Raw genomic sequence first — 21,266 nt, 5'->3', positions numbered from 1 at the left:
ACGTAGAGTCTGAACTTTTCCTATGCTCCTACTTGATCTTGACTTGATCAATTTGTTTGTTTCGCAATTGCTTCTAGCATTCTATCACCACATTTCTTATCCTATAATCTCCCACAACAACTGTATTTACGGTGGGTTTAATGTGGTGACCTATATAAACCAAATTTTACTTCTCGAATCATTATTTTACGGCAAAAACTCAAATAGTGCCATTTGACTAATATAATATCTCTTTCGGCTTCTATACTTATTCTAAGTATTTACCTATCATAAAACTCGTTTCCAAACAACCTTTAAAGGTTGTTTGTTCGAATTAGCTAACAAGGGCATTTTGGTCCTTTTTAGTCTTTCAATTGCTACAAGGTCTTTTAAGAGCATGTTTGACCCATAATTCTTCTTTTGAGTTATGATCTTGTTTAAAAAAAATCATTATGCTTTTCGACACGCCCGGCCCCTTTTTAAAACATTCGGTTTACCCATTTAAGTAACCCATTGTCCATCTAAGACTTCATTTAATGCTCATTGAACCTTACGTTCTAAATGAGTAATTACTCCATTACACATACCTGGCTCGGGTCAATGTATTGACATGTTTTAATGCCTTGCTATAATATTCGCTAAATAATAGCGATGCAACTATCATTTCTACATTTATTCCTGAAATCATATAACTCGACAAGAATCATTAGTCGCCATTATTAAAAGGTGGTATCTTCACCCTTTGACCCGTTTGGTCTAAATGACCGATTTTATTAGCGAGATGACATGTATTTTCATCTCGACTATATGACTCGCTCCGATTTACATCGGGCGGTCGTTTTACTTTTAATTCATTTCTTAACACTTTTCGGCCTATTAAGGCATACTTCATAAGTGTCTTTTTAAAACCAACAGTTATGGTCGACGCGTGACCAATTTACCGTTTTGCCATTATTGTTTGTTTTGATTTACCCTATAAGGTACTCATTTAAAAATTCATTTTCCATTCGCCATAAAATGGTCGAATTACGGATTTAACCTCCTTTAAAACCCTCCACATGGTTTCTTGTCATGCTCAACTATCTTGTTCCGTACGTCTACACGCCAAAACGTCATACCTCAACTCTGTATTCATCTTATTCGTAACCAATACGATAGAGAATTATTCTAAAATATAAGTCTAGTATAAGCCATACTTACTTGACGCTAGTTTTATATTAACAAGCGCTCTACCTAGGTCACAATGTTAATTAGGCTACAACTTGTTTTATTGCCCAAACTAATTGGTCACCATTTTACCTCATACCTCATCATTCGAGTATGCAATATTGCCGTCATCGGCCCTCTTTGCGTGTTTGTACTTCCATATCTAGTCATTTACACTATAACGTGATTACATTCTATATTACTTTTGTGTCCGTGATCACGTTACGCCATGTTTAGTTTTACCTTGACCTTAGTCTATGGCTACACTCATTTTCCTTCCTATAATCTTTCCGACTCTATGACTTCTTATGTGTCCTTCGTGTCGGTTTATTTTACTCATGCCGTTATTTGGTTTATGCCTCTACTTCCTTTCAACCCGTTACCGGGTTCGTTATCTTAATGTTTTTAACACCCCGGTTTTATTGGTTTGCGTTTTCCTTTCCATAATCTTTTACGACCTATCACGTAGATTTACTAATATTTCGCACTTTCACTATTCGGTTAGCACTTACTTGAAATATCAAGTACTATACTTTATTCAAGCCCGTCCAACATTGGAATAGTTGAACAAAACTGTCGAAATTCCTGTTTTGCAGAATTTCATCGTCCTTTAGTCATAACTCTTAATCTGAGTCTTTTAACTTTTAATCTGCATCACCGTCTCTTTTATTAATGTCCCGAGGGTTCATTTCTTAGGCCTTGTTAGGTAAAACCATTGCTATCGTTATATAGCTCTTGGGGTTTACTCGTTTTCGTTCTAATACTTCTAATATGTTTATTTTACTAATCTTTTATTCAACTACACTTATCAATGTAATTATTGTTCTTCCTCATACGGGTTTGGTTAATAATATGATACTTGGATGGTTACCCATACCCAATTTTCTAATTTCGCATTTGACGATACTTTCTTATTCGTAGTGGCGAATAATATGTATCGTTTATTTGGTTTAACCAAGTGTACAACCTTGCCCTTGCCATTCGCTACTAATACAATTTCCGGGTTCGGGTGTAATTACACTCCTTCCCAACCCAACATTTATTCACTTCGTTAAGTTCTCGGGTTCGAGTGTACGCACACTCCTTCCCGTTATGACACTTGTCTTTCATTGCATTCCCGGGTTCGAGTGTACATGCACTCCTTCCCGTTGAAATATTTACCGAGATTACTTTTACCTCGGTTCCACATACTCTCCATTATTTATTTTCTTATCTACATATATATATATACCTTCATATAGGTATTTCTTTTACATAATTTTCCCAATTCATTACTCATATATGCCTTTATGCAACTATCATTCGCACTCGCATCGGATAAATTCGTGTTAAATTAAATTTACAAGAAACATACCTGAAATGATATCGGGTTCAGTTTTAGCCTCTGCGGCTGTTATATAAAACGACCTTGTCCTTGACTTCTGGGCATCAGACATTGTGTCAGTTGCGTCTTTGGTTCCAAGCCTTTCTGGACGTTTAGACTTCTTGTGTCTTGGCTTACCACACGTGCCCTTGTGAATTTTTCCGCAAAATTTGCATTGATGTAACACAGTTTTTGTAACTCCTCTCTTGGGAGCTTTATTAGACTTGGACTTCTTTACGGAACTTGGATTCATATCCAATACCCTCCTCTCTTCTATTTCTTGTAATATGGTGTCTTTCAATTCAGCCATCATACCATCCACCACCGGTACGATTGTGGTTTGTAATCTATCAATATAATGTGATAGACTATTTTCTAGAGCTTTTCCGACTGCCTCGGAAATCTTAGCTTTCATTTGCTCAGTCAATTGAGATGCTGAATCATCTCTGGTTACTGCAGACATTTCTTTAACTGAAACATCCATAATGGTTAATCAATACTTATTTAATTCATTTCCATCTTATTATACGGAATTTATATCACACTCACTTAGTCATAAGTAATGTGTTATTTTCCTTCGGTTTGGTCAAGTACATATCTTGCCTTACCTTTCTTACTTAGTGTATTTCCCAGGTTCGAGCGTATTTATACACTCCTCCCATACACTTTTCGCATATTTCATATTGTTTAATCTCAATTATAAGTAACTCTTACCGGATGTCTTGAAACTGAAATGTTTACATCAATTATTAAACATCTCATTTATAACATAACTTTGTTTGCTTCGATCTAGCCAAGTTCGTAACTTGCTTTGACCGTTCTCATTTAGTGCACTTTCCGGGTTTGAGTGTATTAACGCACTCTTCCCATGCACATTAATTTCTAAGAAATGTTTACATCAATTATTAAACATCTCATTTATAACATAACTTTGTTTGCTTCGGTCTAGCCAAGTTCGTAACTTGCTTTGACCGTTCTCATTTAGTGCACTTTCCGGGTTTGAGTGTATTAACGCACTCTTCCCATGCACATTAATTTCCATCTCTTTCATTTAAATAGGATAAGATCTACTAACATGAATAATTAATCCTCACCGGACGATCGATCAAGCTTGAACCGAACACTTTGTTGACAACCTTAAGCTCTGATTACCAACTTGTAACACCCTTCTATTTATCACTTGATTTTAATAGTAAAATACACCATCTTATCCAAAATATTGATTAAGTGACAAAGTATTCGTTAACGGAACTCATAAGTACATCAACCTTAGTCAACTAGTGGCTAAGTTAAAACATTTCAAAAGTAGTTTAATAATGTTTACAACCCATACATAATACTACTAAAGATTTAAAACATTGCGGAAGCTTCAAAATGTAGTGTTCGGTTCTTCATCATGTGCTTGATCGCCATCCGTAAGATCCATCTTGTTACCTATGATCAAACCGTTAAAATCATTAGTTTTAACGATATGATATAACATAATTCCAAGGTTTGACGTCACATTAAAAATAACAAAAATATATATAAGTTATTCTGGATCCACCGTAAATTACGGTATCACCGTAATTTACGGTGAGACCTGGAGATTTCTGGTCACCGTAAACCAGGAGACCCACATCGTAACAATATATGATCTTTACCGTAAATTACGGTACTACCGTAATTTACGGTGGTACCTGGAAATTCCATGTCTCGTTTGTTTTGTTCATTTCACTCAAACCCAACTCCTGGAATTTACTTTTCTAACAAACCACTACATCAGATTCTAGTGACTCAAACATGTTATATATTAAGCAGAATCAAAGAACATTCCCTCATATTCCGGAGCCTTAATCATGTTTTACTAGATTATTTGACCCGTTTGGCTCGTCTAAGGAGTCCTCCTCTATGACGACTACCAACGAGTACCAACCGAATTTAATCAATCAATCAATATACGACTTCATCGCTTATTTCAAAACAACTCTTATTCAAAGATTTAGTTGCACATTAAAATCATCAAATCTAATAAATGTAACGGGTCAAGTTACATACCTTCATAATTCGTCGACATTGCTTTCTAACCATAATTACCCAACTATTTATTTTGACCCGTTTGGTTTGTCGAGTGAATTCCATCACTTCCTAGGCTCACCAAACGCAACTATTTTTGCTATAACAACATTAACGTATTTACGACTAGGCTTATCAACATAAATGTAACGAGACGACAAGTCGCGTACCTTTAGAGCACACCCTTCAAACGCGTATCCGCTCCGGCTTGTCCGCTTGACGATCCGGATTCTTTGCCTATTGAGTTCAACGAAAACACGTTTAGAACTCCTTTTAATTCACAATTCGCATATTTTGCCTAGACATCACAATCATACGGTTAACTCAAATTTTCAGATTTAAGTTTTCTTTGAGGCATTTATGCGAACACCTATCGGGCATAATTTTATATCATTCATGTTTCAAGTTCATAGTTTGCTATTAAGCTAAACTTATTCATCAATAAAGCCTTCATGTAACTTTTAAACATCATAATTTCAGAAATTGCTTTCTATGACCAAATCACACTAGAATAATCCTTCTAAACCCTAGTGTTTACTAGTTTTCCACAAAACCCATGAATCACCTTCATGGTGTTCATGAGAATTTCAGGAATTAGCCATAATTTCACATGTTATTGTCTAGGTTTTTACTCCTAGACACCATGTCATCACTAAGTTAACCAAATCACAAACATGCATCATCAAATTTCAGATTTCCCAATTTCATGAGAATTTCAAACAGAGAATTAACACCAAATTTTACATACCTTGTAACCCCCTTGTGATGAGGATCACTAATCTATGTTCGGATTTTGATTTGGACTGAGTTTGATCCTTCAATTTAGAGATTTTATGCTGAACTAGGGTTTTGATGAACTTGGTCGCCCCCTGCTCTTGTCTGGTCGATCTCACACACGTATGTGTGTTTGAGATTTCTATTTTTCATGTTTTATTAAACTAAATTTTAGTTTAATCCCTTTTTGGTCCCTCTAATTTTCTTTAGTCCCCTTTTTGTCCTTTAACTACTCACTAGTCATTATCTAACTAGGTTAGTGTCACCCCTAGTTAGTTTATTTTACTAATTTATTTACAAATAAATTGTAAATTTTATGAACTTATATTTTCGGGATGTTACACGTGCGTAAAGTGCTTAGTGTTAAGTTCTAGTTTAGCTAAATATCCAAAAAAATCCAAAAATAGTGTTTTTTTTAGTTTGTTCTGTTTTGTTCGGATTTACGCGAGGTTTTCTTGTTTTTGTTTGTGCAGGTGATCTAGTAGGTGTATGCATCATACTCGAAATTCCGGGAAGTCATCACCATTAGTGTTCGACCCAGAGATCGAGAGAAAAGTAAAGCATACAAAACGAGTACTACATCGTGAGAACAAGATTCTACAATCACCTATACCAACATCTAAAGCAATGGAGAACTTAGCAACACCGGAGAAACAACCCGCAACTTCACAACCACAACAATTCTCGCCAACATCTACCCAACCTTCACCAAATACTAACATACCAGTTCCACCACAACAACCGCAATCTACACAACCTACCTCTACATCGCCAGTACCATCATTCTCAACCTTTTTCCCAAACTTTGATAACAATCAACCAACTTCCACCCAAACAACATCTCTTCAACACCCAACTACGACCCAGACTGTTAATTTACAGCAGTCGTCTCCTTACGTTAGAATCATTCCTGATGACACTCCATTACCGAGTCAAACTCAAGCACCTAATGCAACATCAATTCCGTCAGCCGCCCGACCAGTTATTTCACAACAAAGTCAGCCAATGCCAAATCTTTATAGATCGACCATTTATGATCAAGGAAATAACTCAGGAGATTTTGATGATGGCTATGAGGAATATGATAACTACGTGGGTCAAAACGATAGACAAGTGGTTAACACGGGTAGCTATGAGAGGCAAACAGTCGGATTGGGTGCAGCCGAGAGAGTCAATCAAGGGAATGTAGGGTATCAACAATATGTGCAACCAACGCCTATACAACAGATGCCACAATATCATCAACCTGACCCACTCAATCAGCAGCCTGCTCCGAGAAGGCCGGTAGTGGACATTCCATTACCACCGCCGGCACCTCAGATGCAGGGTCAGGCAAGACCGCTGCCACGAAACTTACACCGACCAGTGATTTTACCGGAAGGAATTCCACGTCGAAATAATCAAGGTCCAGTTCGAGGTATAGAGAGCCACTTCAGGCCTGCTATAGTTAACAACCCATCACCGGTTGTGATCCCGCAATTACAAGGAGGGCGGTCATTCGAAGTACGAACGCAATCAATATCCAGTCTACCTAAGTTTCATGGTCACGCACATAAAGAACCATATTTACACATTGCTGCATATGATGCACGTTGCAACACAATCAGCAACGTCGGGGCAGATTTACGTGCTGTAGGTTACGCGGTCACTGTAGCTTACATCTTCCATTAAATAAATCAAAACAGAGAACGCATTTATGTAAGTTACGGCCTTGCAGTGGGTTATGTTGGGTCTTGGGTCGGAGCGAGTTTCAAAACTGGGTCGGGTCAATATTATAATGCAAATTTTAACCCAGCTTCTTTAATGTTAATAAGATTTTTCACGTATCATCTTCTTCAGCCGAACCCTAACATCTACAAGTCACTCCCATCTCCATCTTTCTCATTCCTTCATCAAATCACACCAATTTACAGTCAAAATTGATTAATTTTTCGCAAGGAGTAAAATCCTAGTGTTGGTTTTTCAAGATTCGGCTTCGTGTGTAAGAAATCGAAAGAGAGGGTGACGAACCCTAGTTTTATAAATTGGGGGTTTTCATCTTGGAGTGCAATTGGTTGCCATTGAAGCTTACTCTAGCAATTCTAAACATCACAGGTACGTTTTTTACCAGTTTTGCTCAAGATTGTTGGATGTATGGCACTTTATGGTTGAGATATGCTTCATATATGAATGTTAATGCTTGAGACTGATGATGTGGTAGTTCTAAGCGTGATTTTTTTTGTCATGAACCTTTGAGTAATACTTGAATTTGATGCTAACCTATGGTTAAATTGTTGGATGGAATGTGGTTGGGTTGCTAGATGATGTTGATTTGGCTTGTTGAACATGTCATATGGCGTAAAAATCGATTGTTAAACTCATAAACTAGTATTTGATGAAACTTGGTACTGTTAAAGTTTTAAAATCTTGTCACATACTTGTATGGGAGCTTTGAGATTTCAGTTTCAACAAGCCGGATAGCCATAATGTTAACCAAGTGTGGGGAAGTTGTTGGTATCACACACTTGTTTAAAGTTTGAGATTGTACACTGACATAAATTCCTGGTTTGATGTTATATGTGTGTAGGATGGTGAAAACAAAGATGCCGGCAGGAAAGACGATCAAACGCAATGCAGTTGCTAGCTCTTCATCGTCACCTAAACAACCGCGTACAGGGAGGCAGAAGGAATTGGTAGTTCATAATTCGGAAAATGAACCTATACCTGAACCATTATCAGTACATCCTGCACAACTAAGAAGAGAACAAATGGAGAGAGAAGCACAAGCACAAAGACAACATCCTCGTCTAAGACCAGATTGGAAAGGAGGTTTCTTAGATGATATAGAGTACAAGTGGCAAGCAGAATTGTTTGATTGGAAAATGAGCAAGAATAGCGATAGAAAAGATGGGTTTATGTGTGAGAAGGAGATTAGTATGGAGGATTTCAAACCATTCGGGTTAGTGCAAAAGTTTGAAGCTTTAGGTTGGGAGGCCGCATTAAAGTGTTATGACGGGGAGACCGGAAAAGTTTATATGGATGCAATTCAAGAATGGGTTGGAAGGTTGGAGATGGATCCGGGAACCAAGCCACCTGAAACTATGAAGTTGACTGGTTGGGTTGGTGAGGTTAAGGTAATAATGTCTTTTGAGACATTGAATGAAATTGCAAAGTTTGATTCAAAAGAAGGCAGATACACATTCCCAAAAGAAGTTGAGTTGTATCATCCCGAGAAGAAAGAAAAGTGGGACACTATTGTGACAACCCGAGAGACGGATTCGTTTGCGTTGTAAGCGGTGCATGTTTTATAAATGGTTAAATGTATTATTATTTGAACATATAAATGATTAAATGTATTATTTGTGCATGTTTTAGAAATGATTAAATGTATTGACATGTGTGGTTATCGTGCATACTTCATAATTAAATCATAGGCCCAAACCCGCCCCTCGATCAATAAAATTGGCTGCTTTGCCAACAAGTTTCGGCAATCCATTTACTTGGGCTCAAGCCCATTATCTAGGCCGAAGGTGAACCGCCCAAAATAATATCCTACATGCATACGTATTGTTATCATTATAAAACTCAAAACAAACTTTATATCTCCCAAGTGCGGCCGTAGCAGACCCCCCCCTATTGTCGAAGCCTTTTCCTCTAACAAGTATTAATCTCCTGGTTAGTCATTTATGATTATTAAACTCTTGATTTATTGTGTTCATGTATATGCAATTTGATTGTGAATCGTGAATGATTTAGAGTGGTGGTAATATATACGTATACTGTTTATGTTGGTGGGTTGCATGGTTATTAGGGTGAATGATCGCAACATATAGTTCTGATATAAATCATTATGTGCTGTGTGTAACCGATGGCCTTGTTCCCTACGCATGCTGTGCTTGATAACTTTTGTATGACTTTGTTTTATATGAACATCAGAATAGTGGTTTTTATTTGTGAATCATGTGCTGTGATTGGAACATAGGGGCGGCTAGTTGTATGTAGTGAATATTGCCGCCCACTTTGAGTATGTAGTGAATGGGTAAAAATCGTGTGATCACATAATTGGTCCAATAGAATTGTATGTTATGATTTGACAAAAAGGATAGTCATGAACAAAGTAAAGTGGCGGCTCATGTGTAATTGTATTCTTGATTTGATCAACCATGTGCACATCCTAAAAGGATTGTCAGGGCTATTAATGAGATATGAATTAATGATGAAAAGAAAGCACATGATGTTGATAAAGTAGGTTGACCATAAGATATTGATTAGAGAATATGAGGGTGTCTAGAAACAGTTTTCTATGTGGAATGATATAATTCATCCAATTCGATCTAGGGAGATGTTAATTGTTGGGGTGATTATCATGTTATTGAAATACCGTTTTAATGATAATATATGAAAATAGCGAAAAGATGGAACCGACTGTTTGAGTTTGGCATATGGAAACAACTATTAAAAGCAAACAGTATATTAACTGGATCATACACACTAACATCTTGAGCTATTATGTTAAATGGGTTGGAACAGTCTTTTTGTTAAAATGGGCCGCACAATTTAGACGGATATCCCACTTGTAACGGGCTGCACGCTCACTAGAGGGTTTATTATACGGCGCACTTGTGAACCGACCACACACTAAATTGGATTATATGTTTCTTGGGCCGTGGGGCTGGGAAAACTATCACCCGAGTCTTGGGTTTGTGTTAAGAATGATGATATGATGTAAATGTTTACAATGTGTGGTTGTGATATGTGAACGTGTAATGTGAATATATATATATATATAGCCGAATACTCGTTACAACTTGTATGATAGTATGTGCCTACTTGCTTAACTCTTGTGAAATATATATTTAGAAGATGTAAATCCTGTAAAAACGAAACTGACAGTTACTGGTAATCATATTAGGATTGGTTGAACAGTGGTAAACATAAACAAGTAACTAATCATACCGAGCAATCTAAGGTGAGTTCATTGCTATTTTCTCAAGCATGGATCCCAGGGAGGGGATGACGGGTAACGTTCCGATGAGGAATGCATGGGTAACGGGATGTTGGTTATTGTACTCAGTTTTCTATCATTGTAAGACCACTACATCTACCGGGTCGTTGCTTGTAGGGCAACGGGGGTTATTAGTTGATAGCGCTATTAGGTTTGGCACCCTCACGACGTTCGAGGAGAACGGGCGTGAACTAATTACCTTAAAACATGACCAATGCTTTGATAGAGGCATTGGGGTTGGCAATCACATATCATCTGGCCATTCGGTAATCGAGTAATAACAACATCGAAACATCAAACATCATAACAACAAACAACATATCGTCTTGTAAACTGTTTTACTCACATGATCGGTAACACAACTTGGTAAACCAACACAAACCTTGAACTCACCAGCGTAGTCTGACACACTTGTTTACATGCTTGTAGGTAATTACTGAAGGAACTTGGGAGCTTGCCGTCTGATGCTGCTGGAGTGGTTATGGTCATAATAAACGATTATGTTGATTTGGTTTTCATACATTTATACGCTTATACTTTTATGCTTCCGCTCAATACTTTGGTTTTGGTTAAACTTTTCAAACGTTATATTTATTTCAATTGGGTATTTTAATACATTATGACTGGTGTTGGATATTATTGGTGGCTCTTTGTTGAATCGTTACACCTCCATTAGGGACACGCCCTAGGTGGTAATTTGGGGGTGTGACAGTTTGGTATCAGAGCCACTGGTTATAGAGAACTCGGTTTTAAAAATGTTTTCATAAAACCAGACTATAACCGAATTGATCCAAACGATGACCACGACACTCAGCTTCAGACTGCAAGGTTCGTTCCTCCTTAGCTTATGCATTATATGCCTAGTAACGTAACTATATTTATAGCATGCACGATACGACATGGTAGGCATCATGACACATTGATAGTGCAACATAACACTTGCATCTAGTAACTTCTAATCTTGTTAGTAGTGCTTATTTTGTGTTGATTGGAGTGGGAGAAACTTCAAACATAAGTTAAGAAGCATTGAGAGGAGCATGCAAACCGCCTTATTATCATGGGTGCACACATAATAATAACGCGTGGTGCATGCAAATCCCAATGAGGCTTAACGAGTGTAAGAGGGGTTCTTCCCTATTTGTGTATGAACAAGGTAGTTAATCGCCCCTAACGTGATAAACCTGAATACTTTCCTCGTCTTCGACCCCTAAATTAGTTCATTTCCATATATAGAAACATGAGTGGACGAGGACACGGACGTGGTAGCATCAACATGACTCAGGCTGAGTTAACAAATCTGATAAACACACGTGTGGCTGAGGCTCTGGCAGCCTACCAAGCTGCGCACCCAAACAACCAGCCTGCCTGTACGTTCAAAATGTTTATGGATTGCAAGCCACAGACCTTCAGCGGGACGGAAGGGGCTGTGGGACTATTGAGGTGGTTCGAGAAAGCTGAGTCAGTGTTCGCTATGTGCAACTGTCCCGTGGGGGACCACGTGAAGTATGCGACAGGCACGCTTGAGGATGGTGCCTTAACCTGGTGGAATGCCCAGGTTCAGCTGCTGGGTATTGATGCAGCAAACGCTACTACTTGGGACGACTTCATGGAATTAATGAGGGAGGAATACTGTCCTCGGGATGAGATACAGAAGCTAGAAAACGAGTATTACGATCTGAAACTGGTGGGGTCTGAGGTTGAAGCGTATGTGAAGCGATCGTATGAGCTGGCTGACTTGTGTCCGAATTTGTCTCGACCTATGTCTCGAAGGATCGAGTTATTCATCAAGGGGTTACCTCCACGAGTGAAGGGTTTGGTTACTGCTGCAAACCTCAATAACTTAACCCAGATTGTTCGGTTGACTCACAAGATTATTGATCAGGAGGTGGAAAGCGACTCACTACCACCGCGTGTTTCTAAAGCTACTACTGCCGCCACCACCGCCACTACTCCTGTCCCTGATAGTAAACGCAAGTGGGGTGATATGGACAAGGCGTCCAACTCGGTTCAGCCCCAAAAGAAGACAGACACTGGCAGTACTCGCAGCTTTAGCCAATCATCCTCAGTGAATCAAAATCAGAGACCTTATGTGGGAAAGAAGCCTCAGTGTAGCAAATGTGGGTTTCATCATTATGGGCAGTGTGATCGAGTTTGTCGCAGGTGCGACAAGGTAGGCCATGAGGCCAAGGATTGTAGGGCTCCTCAGCCAAAGCAGCAGCAGCAGACTCAGCCGAATCAGAGACAGCAAGGGCAACAGTCTCAACAGAACCAGGGAAATCAAAAGGGGTGCTTTCAGTGTGGTGATGAGGGTCATTTTAAGAGGGATTGCCCTCAGCTTAACCAGAATGCTGGCAACAACAACAATACTGGGAGCGGCAACAATGGGAACAATGGTGGGAACGGAGCACGTGGAAGAGTATTTACTATTGGCGCTGGGGGAGACTCGCAATGATGGCAAGGTTGAGACCGGTACGTCTTCTTTGAATGATCTTTTCTGCTTCGGTTTTATTTGACTCTTGTTTCGATTGGAGTTATGTGCCTCAGGGTTCAGTCGTTAGTTAGGACTGACTTCCACTTTTCTTGTAAATAAGCATGTAGTAGAACTAACTGATAGTAAATCGATAGAAGCTTCTCATGTTCTTTTTGGTTGTAAACTTGATCTCGTGGGTCAAGTGTTCGACATTGACCTACTTCCCAATACTCTTGTAAGTTTTGACATGGTCGTTGTCATGGACTTGGTTATCTATGTATCAAGCAGAAAATTCTCTGCAAAAGAAAATCGTGCGTTCCCTCTCCCCAGTAGGGAATCCTTATCAGTTTAAGATCATCGTAGTGGTGCCGTTGTTGGCATTGTCACAGTCGTGAAAGCCCAGAAGTGTCTACGGAAGGGCTACTCTGCTATACCAGCTCTTGTCACCGAATCACCACTTTAAGAAAGGAAGATAGAGTATCTTCCAGTTATCCGCGAATTTTCTGACGTGTCTTCTGAAGAGTTACCTGGTTTACTTCCACATCGTTAGGTGGAATTTCAGAATAGACCTTATGCTAATCCTGATTTCCTTCTGGGATACAGCAATCCCTTGGGTTCGCTGGATACTATCACAGAGAGCTAACCATGTGATGGCATCGCTAGATGGAACTTCCGAACGAACACGGGATTAGGCGAACTATACCCACGCATCCCTATAGACGAACCTTATCACTTTCACTTGTCATCGCCGCTAGAAGTGAAGCAGTCACAGTTACACGCGTTTGTCGTTTTGCAACACTAATCTCTACCCACCAAACTCTGTATTGGACAAAGGATACACTCGCGCGACCGCAATGTAACGAACCTCCCTGTGGTGCCATGCCGCCATGCACCACTACTGGAAATTACTTCTAGACAATACATTTGCTGGTCAAATCCTTCGGATGTTTAATGGACCCCTGTTTCACTCGATTCTTTGTACGAACCTCATTAATTCCCTGTTTCTTTTATTGGCAACTGATATAACGAAACGCTAACAACCATACCATGATTTCCACCAATCACAAGATTAGCCCCCCAAGCGTTGTAAGGTATCTATAGATCGAGTTCGTCGGAACTCACTTCAAGCCATTGTTTTAGATCAATTTTCGGGACGAAAATTCTTTCAAGTAGGGGATGATGTGACACCCGGCGAAAACGCTTAACAAAACTAGCTTCCTCAGTGACTGCTTGCTAAATTTCGGGACGAAATTTCTTTCAACTAGGGGATGATGTGACAACCCGAGAGACGGATTCGTTTGCGTTGTAAGCGGTGCATGTTTTATAAATGGTTAAATGTATTATTATTTGAACATATAAATGATTAAATGTATTATTTGTGCATGTTTTAGAAATGATTAAATGTATTGACATGTGTGGTTATCATGCATACTTCATAATTAAATCATAGGCCCAAACCCGCCCCTCGATCAATAAAATTGGCTGCTTTGCCAACAAGTTTCGGCAATCCATTTACTTGGGCTCAAGCCCATTATCTAGGCCGAAGGTGAACCGCCCAAAATAATATCCTACATGCATACGTATTGTTATCATTATAAAACTCAAAACAAACTTTATATCTCCCAAGTGCGGCCGTAGCAGACCCCCCCCCTATTGTCGAAGCCTTTTCCTCTAACAAGTATTAATCTCCTGGTTAGTCATTTATGATTATTAAACTCTTGATTTATTGTGTTCATGTATATGCAATTTGATTGTGAATCGTGAATGATTTAGAGTGGTGGTAATATATACGTATACTGTTTATGTTGGTGGGTTGCATGGTTATTAGGGTGAATGATCGCAACATATAGTTCTGATATAAATCATTATGTGCTGTGTGTAACCGATGGCCTTGTTCCCTACGCATGTTGTGCTTGATAACTTTTGTATGACTTTGTTTTATATGAACATCAGAATAGTGGTTTTTATTTGTGAATCATGTGCTGTGATTGGAACATAGGGGCGGCTAGTTGTATGTAGTGAATATTGCCGCCCACTTTGAGTATGTAGTGAATGGGTAAAAATCGTGTGATCACATAATTGGTCCAATAGAATTGTATGTTATGATTTGACAAAAAGGATAGTCATGAACAAAGTAAAGTGGCGGCTCATGTGTAATTGTATTCTTGATTTGATCAACCATGTGCACATCCTAAAAGGATTGTCAGGGCTATTAATGAGATATGAATTAATGATGAAAAGAAAGCACATGATGTTGATAAAGTAGGTTGACCATAAGATATTGATTAGAGAATATGAGGGTGTCTAGAAACAGTTTTCTATGTGGAATGATATAATTCATCCAATTCGATCTAGGGAGATGTTAATTGTTGGGGTGATTATCATGTTATTGAAATACCGTTTTAATGATAATATATGAAAATAGCGAAAAGATGGAACCGACTGTTTGAGTTTGGCATATGGAAACAACTATTAAAAGCAAACAGTATATTAACTGGATCATACACACTAACATCTTGAGCTATTATGTTAAATGGGTTGGAACAGTCTTTTTGTTAAAATGGGCCGCACAATTTAGACGGATATCCCACTTGTAACGGGCTGCACGCTCACTAGAGGGTTTATTATACGGCGCACTTGTGAACCGACCACACACTAAATTGGATTATATGTTTCTTGGGCCGTGGGGCTGGGAAAACTATCACCCGAGTCTTGGGTTTGTGTTAAGAATGATGATATGATGTAAATGTTTACAATGTGTGGTTGTGATATGTGAACGTGTAATGTGAATATATATATATATATATAGCCGAATACTCGTTACAACTTGTATGATAGTATGTGCCTACTTGCTTAACTCTTGTGAAATATATATTTAGAAGATGTAAATCCTGTAAAAACGAAACTGACAGTTACTGGTAATCATATTAGGATTGGTTGAACAGTGGTAAACATAAACAAGTAACTAATCATACCGAGCAATCTAAGGTGAGTTCATTGCTATTTTCTCAAGCATGGATCCCAGGGAGGGGATGACGGGTAACGTTCCGATGAGGAATGCATGGGTAACGGGATGTTGGTTATTGTACTCAGTTTTCTATCATTGTAAGACCACTACATCTACCGGGTCGTTGCTTGTAGGGCAACGGGGGTTATTAGTTGATAGCGCTATTAGGTTTGGCACCCTCACGACGTTCGAGGAGAACGGGCGTGAACTAATTACCTTAAAACATGACCAATGCTTTGATAGAGGCATTGGGGTTGGCAATCACATATCATCTGGCCATTCGGTAATCGAGTAATAACAACATCGAAACATCAAACATCATAACAACAAACAACATATCGTCTTGTAAACTGTTTTACTCACATGATCGGTAACACAACTTGGTAAACCAACACAAACCTTGAACTCACCAGCGTAGTCTGACACACTTGTTTACATGCTTGTAGGTAATTACTGAAGGAACTTGGGAGCTTGCCGTCTGATGCTGCTGGAGTGGTTATGGTCATAATAAACGATTATGTTGATTTGGTTTTCATACATTTATACGCTTATACTTTTATGCTTCCGCTCAATACTTTGGTTTTGGTTAAACTTTTCAAACGTTATATTTATTTCAATTGGGTATTTTAATACATTATGACTGGTGTTGGATATGATTGGTGGCTCTTTGTTGAATCGTTACACCTCCATTAGGGACACGCCCTAGGTGGTAATTTGGGGGTGTGACAACTATGCTGAAAGATGTGTTTGAGACGGGAAAGGGAAAAGAAAAGAAAATGAAAAAAGAAGAGTTGAAGCTTCCACTTAGGTTGTTGCTGACTTTTGTGCAACAGAATGTTATGCCAAGAAGAAGTGATAGAGCAGGTATTCGCGATTCGGATGTTCCGATTTTGCATTTTTTGATGAAGGGTAAACCAAAGATTTCGTATAGATATCTGGTTATGATGAACATTTGGACCTCCAGGAATTATAGAGAGAAGCAGTTAATTCCACACTGTCGATTGATTACTGCTTTGTTAAAGAAGTATGGCGCTATTACTGGGACGTCTAAATTTTTCATGTTACCGAAAGGACATGCTCCATTTATATTGGAGAAATTAGGTCCATATGGTTGGGAATATGTGAAGACAGATCGTTACCACAAGTTGAAGAATGTTGGGCGAAAGTGGAGAGGTTTGAGACCCGATGCAAGAATGTTGTTGCCGGGTGAAGAAGATGAGGCTAATAGTGGAGATAGTGTAATGGGGGAGAGTAATGGTGAGGATGCCGAGGAAGTAGCCATGGGGGCTAATGTGGGTACTAGTTCCGGGATACATGATGTTGAGGATGCGAGTGAGTTTGTTGAGCGGGAGAGGCATGAGGATTGGAGTAGTTGGCCTGACTTTGCTCAAGTACTGTACGATAAGCTCACCCGCCTTGGTGAGAAACAAAAAAGAGACCGTGATAGAAATGAGTTGTGGCATCGAGTTCATGCCTATAATGAGCAAAAGGAGATTAATGACAGGTATCTGGATGATAAGAGGCGAAGATTGAATGGTGATGCATCAGTTGGAGAGCCGCCATTACATCATTCAGCACGGTTGGACCCGGAGAAGGATGCACCTCCCGAAGGTTATCTTGATATGATGAAGGGGGTCTTTGGAGACCCTAAGCAACCCCATCACTGAGCACTCTCTGATCCCCGATCAGGTCCATGTGTTCTTTTGTGACTTTTTATTTTGTGATGTATTTATTCATGGGCTTAGGTGGTCGGGTGGAGCTTTGAACTATTTTTATTTGCTTTCTTTTTGGTGTGTTTTACTTGTTCGTAACCTTGGTGGTGTAACTATTGTTATGTGTCGGAATGGTATTGTGCATCTTTTATGTGTTTGGTTGGTTGGTGGTTTGAATTAGTCGCTTGCAAATGTGATAAGATAGAATGAATTGATAAACCACATGTTTTGAGTTAAAAACCTATACATTGGGGACAATGTCTCTCAAGTGTGGGGATGAGGGAAAAGTGAAAAAAAAATTAAATGGTTTGTTTTTAAGTGATCTAATCGGGCACGAAAGCGACTGTTCAGTACATGCCAGTTTGTTCCGACTTGTTTGGGTAGAGGTCCTTAGTCATGGTTTAGTCTTTGAGATGTAGAATGAACCGTTTTCAGCAAGTGTTTTATAGAAAATGTGTAAAACTTGCCTAACTAGGGGTAACAAGCTATTGGCACAATAAATGCATGCACATATCGGTAACCTTGTTTCCCCACTTTTGTGAGACTCTTGAGCCTACTAGAATTGTTAGTTGGATTTGAAATATTTATATATTCATTTGTTGAGAGTAGGCCGTATGTTGCTCTGTTTTAGAACTTGTATGATTTGATACATGCTGAGACTATGGTTTAGCATATGCACATAGATGATAAAGGCATTAGGATTCCTTCATTTGTTCATATGTTGATTGTTTATCCATTCTACCTTAGTAAACCATGTTGAGCCTTTCACCCTTCGTTTGTTACACCTTGTTTTTGTTTGACCTGTTTGATTACCAACCATGAATGACAAGTGTGTTTAGAAGTATGTTATATAAAAAAAATATTTGAAAAGAGAAAAAAAATGAAAAAAAAAGAAAAAAAAAAAGAGAAAAAGAAAAGCAGAAATCGTTGTTATGTTTGTGTTAAATAAATGGGTCGAAAATCACCCAAAGTGTTAGTAGTATTGTGAATAAGTTGTCATGGTTTGGTATATTCATTTGTGTTAGCCAATAAAAAAATGCCAAAAATATTTCCTTACCTTTACCCTTAATCCAAAACCCGAAAAGTCTTTTTGATATGTGCTATGTTATATGTTATAGTGGAGGTGTGATTGTCATACAAGCTTATGAGTACAGAGTTTCATATTCGGTTTTTGAGTGATTATACTAGTGTATTACATGCTAGTTCAGATATTAAACTGAGAGGAGTGAAAAATTGTGAGGGGTGTGTTGCATGAGAATAAAAGCCAGAAGCATGTTAGGTTTAGTTAGGCGAGTTTTTTTTTTTTAAAAAAAAAAGAAAGATGTATCACTTTTACTTGCTGAATTAACACATCTAGTGCAAATCATGATTAGGGTATGATTTTGGACCTTAGCTAAGACATGATCGGGGCGGTTGGGGTATTTGTTCGGTTTGTTAAAGTGTTTCGAACAGATTTGCTTGAGGGCAAGCAAAGGCCAAGTGTGGGGATGTGATGGAATGGGTTTGGAATGGTGTTTAACATGTTTAAATGATTAACTTTATGAGTTTTTATGTGTTTAAATGTTTGGAATTGAATAACTACGAGAAGTTGATGTGTTGTAGGTTAAACACGAAGATTGGACGTGTTTCGAGGAAAATAAGTGGAGTGGAATTGAAGATCTTGGGATATGGTATGATAGAGGGCTGAATTATGAAGACGTGGCCGCAAACGGGGAGGAAAACGGACTTTAAACGAAGAAGCTACGAAGAAAACAGTGTTATGAAGAATCTGTTAGCAGTAGGTTACGGCTTCAGCCTGTTCTGGTGTAAGCTACGGTGCTGGGTTACGAAAATTGAATAAAAATATGTTAAAACATAAGGGTTTCGATATCGGATTTTTTCTAACTGTGAGGCACGACTGAAGGGACGAATTTTAGGGTTTCACTTGAGTTTCTCCCACCATTCCACAGCATCTAATCATCATTCCATCATCAATCATGCATTCCAACATCAAGATTGAAGATCAATTCACAAGCATGAGCGGCTAATTCCTTCATGGTTTCCTCCGGATGGAGGATTTTCGTATATTAGGTGACTTTATGTGTTTTTGACATTTATTAACTCGGTGATCTAAGCATTCGATGCTTTTCACCTATGATTTGATTGGTTGATTGTAAACAGTTACATTTTATTTAATCGTTAATCTTTAATCATTCAATTCCCGAGAGTTCTAGTAATCGGGATATATTTGAGGCGGGACTAGGGTTGGTAATTGTGATTGATATTCATTTGATAACCTCCCATTATGTATTGATCGGAGTACTTAGTCGTTGAATATCACAATCAATTGATTAGGTCAAACACTTATGTCTATGTGAGTGTTATGCTAAAACACATAATCGCATCTAACTGGAAATCTGAATTCCGGAGGGACCATTGTTTTTCCTATTGATTAAAACCTCAATTTAATTTGTTTACTTTAGCAATTTCACAAATCCACAATCAAGCATTACTTTTACGCAATAGATAATCAACACTTAACATTTCGACACTTTCCACAATCCTCCCTTGGTTTGATACCCTACTAATTCTATACTAATAGTTTAAATAGGTTTTTTGTATGTTCTTCACGACAGACATCACACTATTCTAGCATATTCGAAGAATATGGTAGTGTAACCCTTGCAGTCCACTCCAGTCATTCTAAGGTTTAAGAATTTATTAGCAATTTGTTCTTATTCATTGGGAGGACAGAATTTTCTTTCAACCATGTTCTTAAACTCAGTCCATTCCATATTATAAACTCTGTTACTTCCCCTAGACTGGAGAATAGTATTCCACCATTCTAAGGCTGCATTCTTAAAAAGATTGGAAGCAAACATGAGTTTATCTTCCTCTGCACATTTGCTTATTTTTAAGACTGCCTCAGTCTTTTCTATCCAATGTAGAGCTGCAATGGCTCCTTCATTGCCAGAGAATTCTATTGGTTTGCAAGACCAGAATTCTTTGTAAGAACAACCATATGACATGGTTCTTCTCCTTTTCGTAATAGGCAATTGGAGTAACGGTCCATTGTTTACGCTGTGATTGGGTTCAGTAGGTGGTCGTTTACTTCCACTATTAGTTTTATTATTTTTCGCTTCTTTAAAAGTCTTGATAATATATGGCATAGCGTCTATAATCCCTTGTGCCACTATTTGTTGGATGGCACTGTTATCTAATTGGTTCCCATTATTATCGGCATTCTGATTTTCCTGATTCACGTCGTTCTCCATCTGGATTATAACATTTAGCAGGTATTAATATTACAGAAGAAGATTAATGCAAACAATCACACAAACAAACACATTGATCAAAATCGTCGAGCATTACGACATATACTCTTTTTCATATATATATATATATATATATATATATATATATATATATATATATATATATATATATATATATAGGGGAGCGCTAAAATGAAAGCCACCTCCAGTTGTAAAAACCGCGGGAACCACTTTCTAGTAATTAGATCTTTAAAATGGATGGATGAGATTAAAAGTAGTTAAAAGTAATATTAAATTCTTTTTGCATTATTATTTCTTTAATATTTTAATCTAAAAATGTATTTAAGTAATTTTGTTTTTTTTTGTCTTATTAATTTTATTGTTTTTTATTACATTTTTGTCCTATTGCATTAATTGTTTTTTCTAAATCAGATTTTTTTATTAAACAACATTTTGAAATCA

At 38.2% G+C, this 21,266-nt stretch overlaps 1 long non-coding RNA gene across 1 annotated transcript; it reads right to left on the bottom strand.

The window, feature by feature from the left end:
- Positions 1–3,755: 3,755 nt before the first annotated feature.
- Positions 3,756–5,490, bottom strand: LOC110937847. The gene is made up of 3 exons (XR_002591086.2): positions 5,352–5,490; positions 4,774–4,840; positions 3,756–3,982 (listed from the first exon to the last, which is right to left on the bottom strand). It is a non-coding gene; the product is annotated as an uncharacterized LOC110937847 (long non-coding RNA).
- Positions 5,491–21,266: the final 15,776 nt, after the last annotated feature.

This window comes from Helianthus annuus, chromosome 1, assembly GCF_002127325.2.
Source record: "Helianthus annuus cultivar XRQ/B chromosome 1, HanXRQr2.0-SUNRISE, whole genome shotgun sequence".
Taxonomy (NCBI): Eukaryota; Viridiplantae; Streptophyta; class Magnoliopsida; order Asterales; family Asteraceae; genus Helianthus; species Helianthus annuus.
This window is presented reverse-complemented; position numbering and strand designations above follow the sequence as displayed.